The following is a 14,382-nucleotide window of genomic DNA, read 5'->3' as shown; positions in this document are numbered from 1 at the left end:
TTTATATATGTTGAATCATTCACTCTTCTTGAGTACTATTGTTAATCCCATTTTAGGGATGAGGACAATGGGTTAATAAACTTGTCGAAAGTCACGTAGCTGGTGAAGGGTAGAGCTGGGATTCGAACCCTGATAACCTGGCCAAATCCAGAATCTGTTCCCATAATTGTGGTTACACCACTGTTCAGGATTTTCCATGCTGATGCCGAGGGGAACAAGATAGGGAAGGGAAGAGGCAAGGATGTCAAGTACTGCAAGGATGATGAGGAGAGATCACTGAATGTGTCATTCCAGAGACTTCTGCAAGTACTATTTCAGGTGGAGGTGTGCTGACTTGTGGAGAAGTGACCAACAAGCAAGACGGCTCAATCCTTTAAACTACAACTCTAGAAAGTTTGAGAAGGACTCCTCCTTTCTCTTAATTCTAGGCACGTTAGTGTTTTGTGGTTTGCATTATAAGAATATATTTTTAAAAATTCTTTGGAGAATGCTGCCGATTATGAAAAACATGACAGCTATAAACTTCCATGATTCTTACTCTCCAGAACAGACTCTCCACAAATACAGGGTGTCTGGCAAATTACAGCCAAAGACTGAACAAACTGGTTTTCAAACCAGCATCTCCAACTAATATTTTCCACAACACGCAATCCTATTCTTGTTTGCAGTAAAACATTGGAATGAAACCATACTCTGTTTGTTCTCCAGCTCACATTATGACCTGCTATAAAATGAATTAATATTCATAAATCTTTTTTACTGCGCTAATCTCAATGTTTTAAAGTGGTGATTACCACCTGACATGGGGCAGGCCAACAACTAAAGGAATCTTCAAACAGCATAAGATCCTATTCCCACATGGGGGTTTGAAGAGGAAAGCAAAGGAAAAGGTTCACATGTTGAATTCGGGCATAAACACGAACATTCTGAGAAGATTTTCCATAAGGACTCCAGATACTTTGGGATAAAAATGTCCTGAACATTTTTTCTGTAGAGTGTCTGGAACATGAGCAAGGGTGTTGGGCATGGGTTATGTAACATGGAATATACCACATGGACAACCTTTTTGAAATTTTCCAGATGAGACCTATAGTTTGAAAAGCTTAGAAACATCTTCTGTGATATTCATGTTTTCTGTAATTAAAGTTTCTTCAGGCTCTGACAAATGAGCAGTGGATTAACGTTGACTATCCATATCCAAAGCTACTGAGAAAGCCTACAGGCTTCATCAGGCTACCTGAGGAGAGGTAGGCCTCCGAGCTGCCCAGCAGGAAACTCGGAACACATTGGAAACCAAGAATGCCACGGCACACACATCCGAACAGAGAAACTGGGAAGAGAAGTAGTAGATGCTTTGGGTATGATTTTAATTAGAACAATAAGGAAGCAGCATGGTTTATACTGTTGAGAATCGTTATTCTTAGTTTGGGACCTAAGTTTTCAAGACTAGAGAAGGAACGAGGAGAGACTCGTTCATTCAATAAATAATTATTGAATTTCTACCAGAAAGCACCATGCAAGGCCCTGGGGATTTGATGGTGAGCAAAAGCAGAGCTTAAAATTTAGTAGGCAAGATGGCCAAGTAATGAGATGAAGGAGAGGATAATTATAAGCTGAGATCAATGATTTTAAGAAAAGTAATAGAGCTCCAAGATAGTAACAAAAGAGGTTAACCAGGTCTTGAGAGTCACAGAGATGCTAAAGAATTTGAAAGCGTTCACTACATGAAGGGAAGCAGTACCTGAGCTCTCTGCCAGAGAGACCCAAGAAGGGCCATTCTCCCTCGCAGTGTCGGGGGAAAAGTGGTGGTGGGAGAAGCTGGGGAGCAGGGAGAGTGGTAGCCGCCCTCTCCCCCTTCCCTGAGCACATTCTCCCAAAGGGATGCCTTGTCAACAATATTTTTTAAATACTCCATTGCCAGGAGATTGTGGAAGAACTTTGGAGGGAGCAATGTAGAGCAAGTCCAGGCTCTTAGCTACAGAGATGGTAGTCAAAGGTGTCTTGCAGTCATGCTCATCCCTCAGGTCCCACTATGGGCCAGGCTGCACCACAGGTTTGCTCCTCCACAGGGGTAGGTCCTATCTAGCTCAGACTCTTTTCAGAACTCCAACGTGTAGCTTTACCAAGTTGCCTTTCCTGAGCTGCCGACCCCCAGAGCCATCTGCCTAACGACAGTTTTATTTGCCTGTCTCTCATATATTTCAAGTAAAAAGGGCCCCAAACTGTTCTTCTCTTTCAGTACTAAACCTGCTCCTCCTCTGGTTTTCCATCCTAGTGAATGTCACCACCATCTCCTCATTTGCTCAAGTGGAAAACATGGCAGCCGGGGCATCGTCCTCAATGCTTCCTGTCTGTTTCATCTCTTCCTATCCAACCGATCAGTGAATAACTTTGAAGTCTACCCACTTGATCCTCTTCCTCCCACCCCTGCCTGTGTTGAGACCACATCACCTCTTCCCTGAAAGACTCCAACTACCTCCAGCTCCAACCTGGTCCCCCTGCTGCACTTCTTGCCCAGCCCCAGCCCCCCACCTCCAGCTCAGTTTTTACCAGAGACCTAGAGAGAATCTAGTGTGTGAAACTTCAGAGAGAGAGAGAAAGCATGACTGCTTCCATCCTTGGAGCATCTCAAGGCAGCCCTCCTGATGCCCTGGGGGACTGGGAAATCCTTGAACTTCTGTTGACAGATGGCAGGGGGCCCATGGCAGAATGCTGGTACTTCAGAGGAGAGGCCATTACTGTGTGAACTTTAGGGAAGATGAATTCCAGGAAGGAAAGGCCTGAGGGAAACTGGTGCTTCACATGCTCTAAAGCGTGGCTTTTCTGTTATTCCAGAAGGCTTTTCTTTAAAAAACAAAACTATAATAACCCTAACACCACCACCACTAGTATGCTATGGCTGACATGGTCAGTGTCTGCCGTATTTCCTTGGATCCCATTATCATTTCCTTCCTTTATTCCTTTTCTGCACACAGCGTCCAGTGTGCCTCCCAAAGCCTGTGCCCACGTCTCTTTCTCGGTGCTGCCCTTACCCTGCTGGAGTCCACGTGTTTTATCACATGCAGTGAGATGCCGCCTCCCTCTGGGGTGTGTCCACATTGTCTCCAAAGCTCCTTAGGGATTTAGTCAGTATTACTCTTGATGTAATTGCTTGATATCCTTGCTTAGCTTCCTTCCCCTCCCTCTCCCACTTTCCTCTGGTTTTTCCTGGGATGGCCTCCCAATAATCACTTTCCCATGAATCCTGCTCTCAGGTTCTGCTTCTGGAGAACCCAGCTCTCTGCACCAGGCACAGGCTAAGTACTTTCTGTGCATTCTTTCCTCCAATCTTCAAAAGAACCGCATGAGGTCAGGACTATCCATAGCCCCATTTTACTGATGGCGAAACACAGGATCAGGGACATTTGGTTTCTGTCACACAGCCAGTGCTGGGAGAGCCAGGTCTGACCCAACCCATGTCTGATCCAACTTTTGACCATTTTGCTACACCGTGAAATCACACCCACTTCCCTCCACCTTCCTCCACAGAAAGCAGAGTCTGAGAAAGGGGGCTCATTCTGGAGAGTGGTCCCAGGGAACAGGTGGGAGGAGCGGGAAGGACAGCAGGACAGGGGAAAAGCAAATATGAGGTGTGTTCCGGCTGCCTCCGTGGTGGGCTTGATCCCGTCCAGCCAGACCCTTGGAGTTACCTGTGGAACACACCTCAGTATTGCCCACCTGAAGGATGGAATGGGGAGTGTTTCTCCACCAGCTCTGTCCCCTGCTGGTGAAGGATCCCCAAAGGTTTTCAGTCTCTCCCACTACCACCCCTACCTTGTCAGGGGAGCCCCCGGGCAGAATGTGGGAGAAGCACTGTCAGGTACACCCAGGTTGAGCAGCTGCCACAGCAGTGACTGGGGATGTGAGGCGGGGCACAAACGGCTTCCAGAACACACCTCCTTCTACCATCTTGTGCAGTCCTTGCCCCTTAGTAGGAAACCACATGTGTTGAGTGTACTATGTGCCGGCCCTGGGCTAAACACTTTCCATGCCTCAGTTTATCCATACCTGGCCACACCTGACTGGGCAAGTCCTGGTATGATTCCCAGATTACATTGTGAAAACCGAGGTCCAGGGTGGTGAGATGACTCGCTCCTGGTGTGTGGCGTTGTGGGGACAGGGACTCCTGCTCTTACCCAGCCCTGGGGGCTGCTCCTCAGGGCAGCCCGCCTCACAAACCATGGCAGCTTTCCACGGGCTGGACAGGCCCCAGCTCCGGGCCTGGTTCTTATTCGGGGAACCCGGCCAGAAATCCAGCCAGGGACCGGATGGCGTCTTATAATTTCTCTGTATCCCCCGAGCTGCCTAGCACTAAATAAATACTTGCTGACTGATTGACTCATACTGGCCTTGCTTCCAAGTTTCCCTGGGCCCCTTCTCTAGGCAGCTGTCTCCCTCCCTGGCCTTTTGGACTCCCCCATTTTCACCAGCTCCCAAAGCCTGAATTTGAAAATGTAGGGAGTGTTGTGTTTCTAGAGATACGAGCTGATGACAGAAGGGGCTTAGCAGTGAGGGTGGGTGGCAGTGGAGCCATGAGAGGAAAAGGTCGGATGGGATGGGAGGGGTCTTCACACTCCTTGTGCCAGAGGGGCCCCCAAAGCAACTTGAAACCAAGAAAAATGTGCACTGACCACTCTGAGGAGATATTTGTGGGAGACCCCATAGTTGGGTGGATAAGGACACAGGCTCCAGCCCAGGCCTCCTGGGTTCATATCCGGGCTGCAGCTGTCACCTTACCTCTCTGTGCCTGAGGAATTTCAGCTGTATACTGTGATGATGATAATAATAATAACCACCTCAGGGTTGTTGCTTGGGTTAAAATGAATTAATACAGTGCCTGGCTAGTAGTAAGTGCTCCATGATTATTAACTGTCGTGGTTACTGTTCTTATGTGGCGGGGCGTTATAACCCTGCAAGCTCCGTCTGCTACTATCCTTCTATTGATGTGCAAACAAGGCTCAGGGAAGGCAAATGTATGGGAGTGTAAATTCAAAAGCAGGTCAGAAAAAAAAAAAAAAAAAAGCAGGTCAGGTTAACTCTGAAGTCCATGAGCTTCTGCTACAGTCAGCGTTTACACATTTCAGTTGTTTATCTGTTGGTTATTATTCCAGTATTTATGAGAACTATTTATCATTATTGCCCAGCATACTTTAAAAATATCTACCAGGGGCTTCCCTGGTGGCGCAGTGGTTGAGAGTCCGCCTGCCGATGCAGGGGACACGGGTTCGTGCCCCAGTCCGGGAGGATCCCACATGCCGCGGAGCGGCTGGGCCCGTGAGCCATGGCCGCTGAGCCTGCGCGTCCGGAGCCTGTGCTCTGCAACGGGAGAGGCCACAACAGTGAGAGGCCCGCGTACCACAAAAAAAAAAAAAAAAAAAAAATATCTACCAGGAGAAAGTTGCTTGAGGGGAAAAAGAATTGAACAGTGAGCAAGGGAGAAGAAGCTCAGCTTTCATAATTGAATGGAAGGACAGCCTGGCTCAAAGTGGCCTCAGTTAAACTCAGCTCAAATATCAGGTTTTCTTAAAAACTTGTTCAGATGTTCCAGTATAGTCATTTCATAAACCTGCAGGACTTGGTACTGCTTTTTAAAATCTCATTCATAACAGTAAAATGGTGTAAGCCTGAAGTTCTATCAACATATAATCTTTGAGTTCTAGACTTAGCTAAGAGGTGTGTCATGTCTATGTCAAAAGTAGTCTGGTTAAACCAGCTGCCCCATTGCCTATGAGGCAGTCGACCCAAGAAACGGCATCTTGGCAACAAAAGGAGCATATTGTGATTCGCAGTCATGAGCGGTCTGCTTGTACTTCTACCTGTAATACTGTTACTACCCCATACCTGCTTTTATTCCTACTTACTTATATTCACAGAACACCCACTATTTTCTAAGTGTGTTACTCACTTTATCTTCAAAACAATCCTATGAAGTAGGGAATTTTATCTTCATTTTACAGATCAGGAAACCAAGGCCCAGAGAAGCATAGTAACTTCCCGATGACCACCAGTCAGTGAGGTGTGCAGTCACCCCAAGAAATCTGACTGGACTTTCTGGGCTCTCAGCCACTATCCTGAACTCTACTACTCATTCAGAGCATAAAAATGGGCCCCTGTGGTCCCCACCGGCAAAATGCACAGGGAGAGTGTCCCAAGGGGGGCAGTGTTTATAAAACTTGAGCAAGAAAGAACAAGATTCTTAAGGGTATAATAACAGATTCAATTCTGTTCCTATCACATGCCTGTGTCTTTCATGTATGCAACCCTGTGTGACCTTTATAAAAATCTAGCAAAATGGGAATTGTCCATGTTGATGAAAGTAGAAACTGAACCTTAGCAAGGTCAAATGGCTTGGCCCAAACCGCTCAGTTATGCATATGATGTAGCCAGGACTAGGTTTCTTGACCTCTGATTTCAGGACTTGTTCCATTCTACCAGAACTTCTTTGAGGCTCTGAAGGAAACTATATGTATTTATCCCACCTTTTTGGAAATGTAGGTTTCATTATTATTCAGGTATGATGAAGCAAACAGATGAGGACACAACTGCCATTGAAAAGATAGTTTGTTACTTACAGTTCCCAAGAGGAGGGGATATGCCATACCATGCAGGGCTACATAGGGAAGCACCAGTGTCAGTCAGGAGGCAGAGGGAGTGAGGAGAAAAAGTGGGCAAGAAACTTTATTGGTGTTTCCATGGGAAGGAATGTGAAGCAGGGTAAGGAAGCTAAGTGGGTTTTGGATTGGCTACTTTGAATAATCTTGGTGAACTCTGGGGCACTGGGGCTGTCCTTAGTTGTCTGATACTTGGCCCCTGGGGTGATTAGGGCAGGAGGATAGTGGCCCCAGTGTGAGAAGTGGTTGAGGTATGGGCTTCACACTGGTTGATTTGCCTGTAAAGGTGCATTCTCTGATGAGTTGTTTACCATAGCTAGGAACCTGTGGAGGAGCAGTCCCTTCCAGTGTCAACAAGGCCCCAAGATGTCAAAGAATCAAAATAAAAAGACACGCCTAATACACCACCCTAGAAGAGAGTAGGCGTAAGGCTGTCCTTAGAAGAAGAAACTGAGCAAACAGGACACAATTAGATTGAATGGGTGGTTGGATGGATGGAGCAATAGATATGTAAGGTTTATTCTCCCTGACGTCCATAGCTCTAGTCTAACACATATGGTTGTTTCAGTGGAAACGTCCCTATTTGAAGATCAAGGATAAAGCACAGTCACAAAGCGGCATTCATGCAACCCCTGGATAGATATTTCATCCATTTCTTCAAAATGAAGACCCTGCTAAGTGATGTGGAGGGAGATTGTAGGAGCATAGCTGGCCATCTGCGATTTCACATTAGCTGTTATTCCCCATAACTCTGCTGCCGAGACATCAGATCATGGCTGGTTAGAAACATGAAGTCAGTTCCCTTCCAAAATCAATAAGAAACTTCTGACTGGGCTATCTGCATTGACTCGGAAAGAAGAATAAGGATGCAAAGTTAGAAAACCAAAGCTAGAGAATAAAAATTTCTGAATGGGTGCTTTCATTGGTTTGTTGGCAAGAAACACATTCAAGGAAACCAGGTCGATTTTCAATTCCCTTTTTCATAAATTAAAAATAGCTTCTTCTGATAGTTAGACACGTGGGTCCCAAATGGCCCAGGTAATTCATTAGCTCAGATGGAGAAAACATATTTCTCCATCAGTGCGTTGGACTCATCTCACTGTGACACCCCAAGCTCGTAATGACACTGGAAAGAGAGCCACGTTTCAGCCCAGTCCAGCTGAATTCAAAATTTGACTGTCTGCAACTGGTGCTTTTCCTTGCAGGACATTTCTCCAGAAACTCATCCCCGAGACTAGCTATTAATTGGAGAAGGTTTATTTATCCTATAGGCTTGATAATCAGTCATCGGATTTCAGCACTTGTTTTGTGGGATTCCATTTCATCACTTGCTACAGTATATATTATTATTCATTATAGAAGTTTGTTAACGGTGTATTTATTTGAGTGACTCTCCCTCTAAATAAAGGGGCCTTATAAAGTTTTTTTTTTAAATAAAGGTTTATTTTTACATCAGCTATTTGCTTTCCTATGCTAAACCTCTGAGCAGCATGCAAACCGAATTCCTGCATCTCAGGCCGGGCTGGGGCTGTTGGAAGGGTGATAAAAGCAGCTGGCCGGGCCCTTCAGCAGATTTGGTTTTTTCAGCCCTGTCAGTCACTTTCCCTTTGAGAAGGGAACAAGACGGCTGGTAGAGATTAGGGATGGTAATGTAAAAGTTTCTACCTACTGCATAAAATTCTTTCAAATTAATGCAAGCATTAAATTGTCAATGATTTTTCACATAAAGTAGATATTAAACTGTGCATGCCCGCTGGTGTTGGTATAAATTTTTGTCAACATTTTTGGCACACGGGGGCTGAGCCTGGGGGGTCAAGAAATGTTTTTAACCAAATTTTGTTGTTTCAGTTGCTCTTTTTACACTCGTGTGTTGTAACTCAAACGTAGAATCTTTTCCCAAAAATGAAATTTGGCAGGCCATTAGTCCGTAATGTGGTCTAATGCCTGTGGGTATTTTTTAAACATGTAAATGGCCAAGATATTTAGGTTTTTGAGGTTGAAAAACTGTGCACGCACTCTTAGCAACTTCTTTTTCAGCTGTATTTAGTATGCATATTTATTGCACATGTGTATTATGAAGCACGCCGATTAGACTGGAGATTAGTTGGGAAAATATACAAATGCCTCTTCACAGGGCGAATGTCTTACAGTGCGTGAGTTGATTTGTCTCCTCTTTTTACTAGGGAGTAAGAGGTAGCCCTGAGGCAAACCCTGCCCCCCACGGCCCACTCCCAGAGTGAGGAGACTTCAGGCCATTCCCACTCATCCATGGGGCTAGAAGACTGAATGTGGCAGCCACCCGCAAGCCTGCTGACCGGCTCCATAGCAGAGTAATATCCAGAGAAAGAGGGTGAGCATCTGTATCTCATGGTTCTAAATCCCGTCTCCGGTCTCATTGCCCTAACCTGTACCAATGCCCTGTGGACATGAATCCTGGGCTTTTCCCAACACTCAAGGATCCACACACAGAATCCAAAACAAATACTCTGAGCATAAAGAAAACATATTATGGCCTAATCCACTGTCCAGATCATTGAAAAGTAACAGTTATTACCTCATTTGAAAGTAATCTTTAACAATTAGCTTAGGAAAGTATTTCATAATTTTTTGCTAGCCTTACACAAACGAAAAATTTTTCATGTAATCAATTAAATCTGGCAGCATAGCATCAGGCACTCATTAGGCTGGGCTGCTTGAAATTCATGTACAATTTCTTCCTTATGCTGATCCGCAGGAGCTTTTAAACTTGCACTGGGATGCTGGCAACATCCCCCAAACATCTCAGACACATTGTCTCTCTGAACCTGAACTTTTTTAATGGTGGTTAAACATGTTGTCTGCTTTAGTTTCCTGTCTATCTTCATCATGAGCTAGCACCTGTTTCCAATAAATTATACTGGGCTGTATCAGCAACACCTTGGCAACAGCTGCCACCCTTAAAGGCGGAGTGCCCTTGAGGACAATACACCTGTGAACACACAGAGTGTTTATTTAGCTGAAAGCCAAAACTCTAAGTTACATAAAGCAATTATCTAAAGCCTAATGTATGCCCATTATTAACACAAAATAACCCTGTTCTTAAAAACCAATAAAAATCTATTTAAAGGATTTTTCCAAATCCAGCTGAAATTTGTACTCAACTAGAGAGCTAGTCTTCACCTGGGACTTAAAATTCTAATGGTGGGCAAGGGAGAGGTTTGTATGTGAGTTATAATATTCTTAGCTCACGCCTGGAATATAGGACATGAGCATGAATGGGTGGTACAGCCAAAGCTTTCGACTGTTGAGCAAGGACTTGCGTATTTAAAATAATCTTTGTTACAAGTCACTTTTAAAAAAAAACATTTGACTATGGTCTAGAGGTTGGAAAAAGGAGTGGATTGTTTCAGTTTATATTTAAATGGAGGAATAGTTCATCCCAGGATACCTTTCTTTATTTGTACAACCCACCTTTCCCTTATGGTTCATTACCTAATAGCATTACTCTTAGGTAATGGGGTTAACAATATACTAATAATGAAAATGGAACCAATGTCAGATAAAGAGCTTCAAACTTCCATCCTGACACATGAAATATATTAATAATGAAAATTCCAGCCAATTATAGTATCTACTGCACAGATTTCAGTTTCTAGAGTGTTTGACCTGAGGCCCTTTCAAGAAATGGCATCACATATTGCATATTCTTGAGCCAAAAATAATAATAGAAAATAGCTATTGTTTCTCCCACCTTGAAGACCCATGAAATCTGAGTGATTTTTTGCTTAGAGTTTGTAATATGTTAATCCCTGTCTGATACTTCCTGTTGACATTTAACCGACGGACCTATAGTCACTTAGGTGCGAATGTGTTTTAGCGCTTCTGTTTGGCTGAGTGCAAATGCTGTTGGAAGTAAGTGCTGATGAGTATTACAGCTCCCAGCTTGGTCCATGTCAGTGTCACTGATGGTTCACATGCAGTGCACATGAGTGAGTGCCTGAAGCCTGAGAATCAGACATTGGAAGACAGTTTTGAAACAGCAGGTCTGTGTTTTATAACAAAGTCCACAACACACCAGGCCAGTCATGCTTTCCTTAAACTAGCCATGTGAGTGACGATGAGTTAGGCTACGGTAGATGGAGGAGAGGCTTAAGAACGTGGCACACCATGGCCATAATTGCTTTTTTCTCCTCTTTGCAAATTGCTGCTTCTTTCATTTATTTAGCAACTGTTTTCTGAGCGCTTATTCCAGACTACAAGCTGGGGATACTAAGATGCATTAGACAGATGGTTGTTCCTTTTTGCTGGATTGCAAAGACCTCCTCTGTGTGTTTGAGACATCTGTGATGAGAGACCAAGGTTCTAACTGTGATTCTGTCACCACTGGTAGAGTTGGTCTGGAACAAGCCGCTGGTCCCCTTTCAGCCAGTTTGCTCCCTTGTAAAACATGAAAACCAATTCTTGGAGCATCTACATCAGAAAAGTGACATAAAACTCAAATAAACAACTAATGCAAATATATCCTGCAACTTTCAAGCTCTGAGTCCTTTTGAGGGTCCTTTTGTTCTTGCGCTTTACTAGCCCTCAAGTTATTTCTTTAGGTGACTTCTTGTGTGTGTGAAGACCCAACAGGAAACTCACAAAATGCAGCCACAGCAGCAGTTTCATTATCAAAACTCCAGCAAGCATTCCAGCCAGACTAATTCCCCACTGGATTCACTTAATGTGTAAGGAGATCTTTCAGCCAGACTTCACTGGGGGGGGGGGGGGGGGGAGGAATAGAGAGAGAGAGAGAGAGAGAGAGAGAGAGAAAATTAAGAAAAATGTTTTCCTTTTCTAATCAGTATAGCATTATGCTAATTCAAGGCTCTCTCTATAAAGATATAGGACTTCCTCCTTTGATTTATTTTTATGATTAGGGGCCCTCACAAACAATTGCTTGTAAATGTGAGAGCACCTAGTTTGCATTCCAGGCCAGAAGAAACCCAGGAATGGATTTTCAAAGGAGAGCTCATTCCTATCCCCCTGGAGAATTTATCTTTATTAAAGGTCAGCAAATGTAGAGCATGCTTTGCTAATTTACCACGCGTATGGGAAATAAGTCATGAGTACAAGTTTGTGCAGAAGATAAGATTTACTATGTTTTAGATAAACTGATTTTTGAATATTGAAAGGGTAATTCAAAAAACATTTTAAAATACTATTGGTTTCTCTGCCTGCTTGTCAGATTTCCCATTGGTGATGAAACCCTGCCAAGTATAGATTTAGTACTGGTCATGAAACCAGAGCTGGGCTTGTGGTTACCTGATAATAACTGTGATAGTAAATTCATCCATTAATTTCTTTCCTGTTTCCCTACATGGGTAACATTAAACCAAGATATTATGCTATTGGATGGAGAAAATCATTTTCATTCACACACACACACACACACACACACACACACACACACACACACACACACACTTTGGAATTCTATTAGGCTGCTAATTCCCAAAGACTACAAATGTCCCTCCTATGCCATGTTGGAAGGATAACGCAAAAATTGCAAACGAGGTGCCCTGTGACCTGGGACTATCAAAGGCTATTAGACACAGTGGCAGGCTCCATGGAGATGGACAAGTGTATTAAAACTGGATTCGTAAAGAAAATAATAAATACAGTAACCTGTATATGATTAATGGGGCAAAACTTGCCCTTGTTTCAAGCTGTCCCATAGATAAATGGAGCTGGGACTAACAAGTGAACTACTGTGAGGTTTTGCTTTGTTTTGTTTTTTGGTGGTGGGTGGGGGTCAGTTAGGCTAGACCCATATACAAGGGAAAAAATTAGATCTTTATAACACACTCTTACTTTGGGCATCGGAGAATTTATGCACTTCTGGGGGCATCTCGATGGACTGTGTTTTCCTCACAAACAGATGGGCTTATGAGTGCCATTTTATCAGATTTAAGATTAGGCTTCAGATTTAATTCTGTCCCATACTTGGCAATGGGAGGAGTCTGACTTTTCTGCTTACATGCCTTGAAATGAATCAATGATGATTTGTTTCCCCTCCTTTTCTCCCCCTCTTTACCTTGAAAGCCAGGTAACGGATGAAGCAGAGCCAGAGTGATTTTCAAGTGTCATCCTTTTGTGTGAGGGTGACTTATGGAAACCCCCCAGGCTAGAGGTTCTGAATGCCTCTACGCAAAGCAGAGAGGACAGACAACAGAATGATCTCAGGGTGTAAAACTATGCTTGCTTGTGTGGGATTTGATTTAAGCCATTTTTGAACTGCCAGTTCGTTGTTTCAAAAGGCATACCTGCACAGAACCTGTTGTGGTCAAGAAGCTGATTAGCAAAAGAATGTTCTTCAGTTTCTGGAAATCCTATATAAAGAACCATCATGGTTTTTGTTAAGAATAAGATTACCCATGAGTTACCGAAACCCATCCTGCTTTAGTGAAGAGAAGGTTTGGAGGAGAAATAACTCAAGGATGGGAAAAGGATCTAGGAAGAAACCTAGAAAAATAGAGATTCTGAGAGAAATAAGTCTCTTAAGCAGAACTTAGAAAGAGATGAGAATCCCTAAGATTAAGAGGATCCTTATAATTTTAGTATTGAAGAGAAATGGGATCTCTGAGACAGGAGAATCAGGTGGTCATTGCAGGCATAAACTGAAAGCACATTTCCTGGCATCTCTACCTGCTACCTGTGTGTCTGTGGCCAAGTTATTCAACCTCTCTATAACCCATTTTCTGCATCTGTTAAAATGAAGATAAAGTACCTATCTCAAGGGGCTTAAATGAGGATTACATGAAATGATGTATAAGTAGACAAAGTACTTGGCATAGTGTCTGAAATATTATAAATGCTCAATAAATGACAGCTTTTATTAGTTTATAAACTAGAGTTTCAATCTTTATCACTGCAGTAGAAATAGGCGTGACTGTGGATTTGAGAGAGTCAGGCAGGGGAATGTACCATGGACAAGGGTCTCCCAGCCCCACGTGCAATGCCTGACGCATAAGAGGTATTCAGTAAATTTCTCTCAAGGGATGAATCACATAGATCAGGTCTTTGAGTACGTCGAGTTGGGACTGAGCTTCACTTGCCAAATGTTTTTTGACTACTTTCTGAAGTACCCAGTAGAAATAGTAAGGTTATCCCACTGGTCTTGTTAAGCCAAGAAACACAGATGAACAGACAGACATTGTGGAACACAGGGTGTGATCAAGTCAGTTCTAGTCTGTCACTATGCACCCATCCTCACCATGTATCCTGACCTGTGATCTCGCCTAAAGCTCCTGTGGGGATTGCTCTGGTTTGGCTGTTTATATCAGACTTCCTCAGCATAAGGATAAGTCACTAATGAAGGTTGTAACGTGGGACTGGGTATCTGGCTTCTTTGCCAGACTCTGTATGGACATTCTGGGGTGGCAAGGTCAAGGGAAAGATGTAGAGACATGAGCAGTAAACAGGCAAGATGCCACCATACTCTCTCCACTTTATCCCCTGCCACTGGCATGGATAGAGAGCTAGAGGCAAAGCAAGGGATGCATGCCATTCAATAGCATAAGGAGAGGAAGGAAGGAAGAAAGGGTCAGGAAGGGGAAGGAAAGGAAACTCACTTTTACAAAGTCAGACTCAGATCCCATGTGCTCAAGAAATAATTGTTACCTGAGTTGTGATATAATCAAATAAGCAATAATCATTTAATTCATTGTCACTTTATGCCATGAAGCTTCATAAAAATGGATTGGATAATGAG

At 43.6% G+C, this 14,382-nt stretch overlaps 1 long non-coding RNA gene across 1 annotated transcript in view; it reads left to right on the top strand.

Annotated features, from left to right (window-relative positions):
- Nucleotides 1–14,382, top strand: part of LOC117200687 (uncharacterized) — a 200,622-nt gene that overhangs the window by 12,041 nt on the left and 174,199 nt on the right. The window contains exon 3 of the long non-coding RNA XR_007479468.1: nucleotides 8,834–9,000. This is a non-coding gene — a long non-coding RNA (uncharacterized LOC117200687). The remainder of the gene's footprint in view (nucleotides 1–8,833; nucleotides 9,001–14,382) is intronic.

Source organism: Orcinus orca, chromosome 10 (assembly GCF_937001465.1).
Source record: "Orcinus orca chromosome 10, mOrcOrc1.1, whole genome shotgun sequence".
Classification (NCBI taxonomy): Eukaryota; Metazoa; Chordata; class Mammalia; order Artiodactyla; family Delphinidae; genus Orcinus; species Orcinus orca.
The sequence above is the reverse complement of the archived record's forward strand: the minus strand, read 5'-3'. Positions and strand labels throughout refer to the sequence as shown.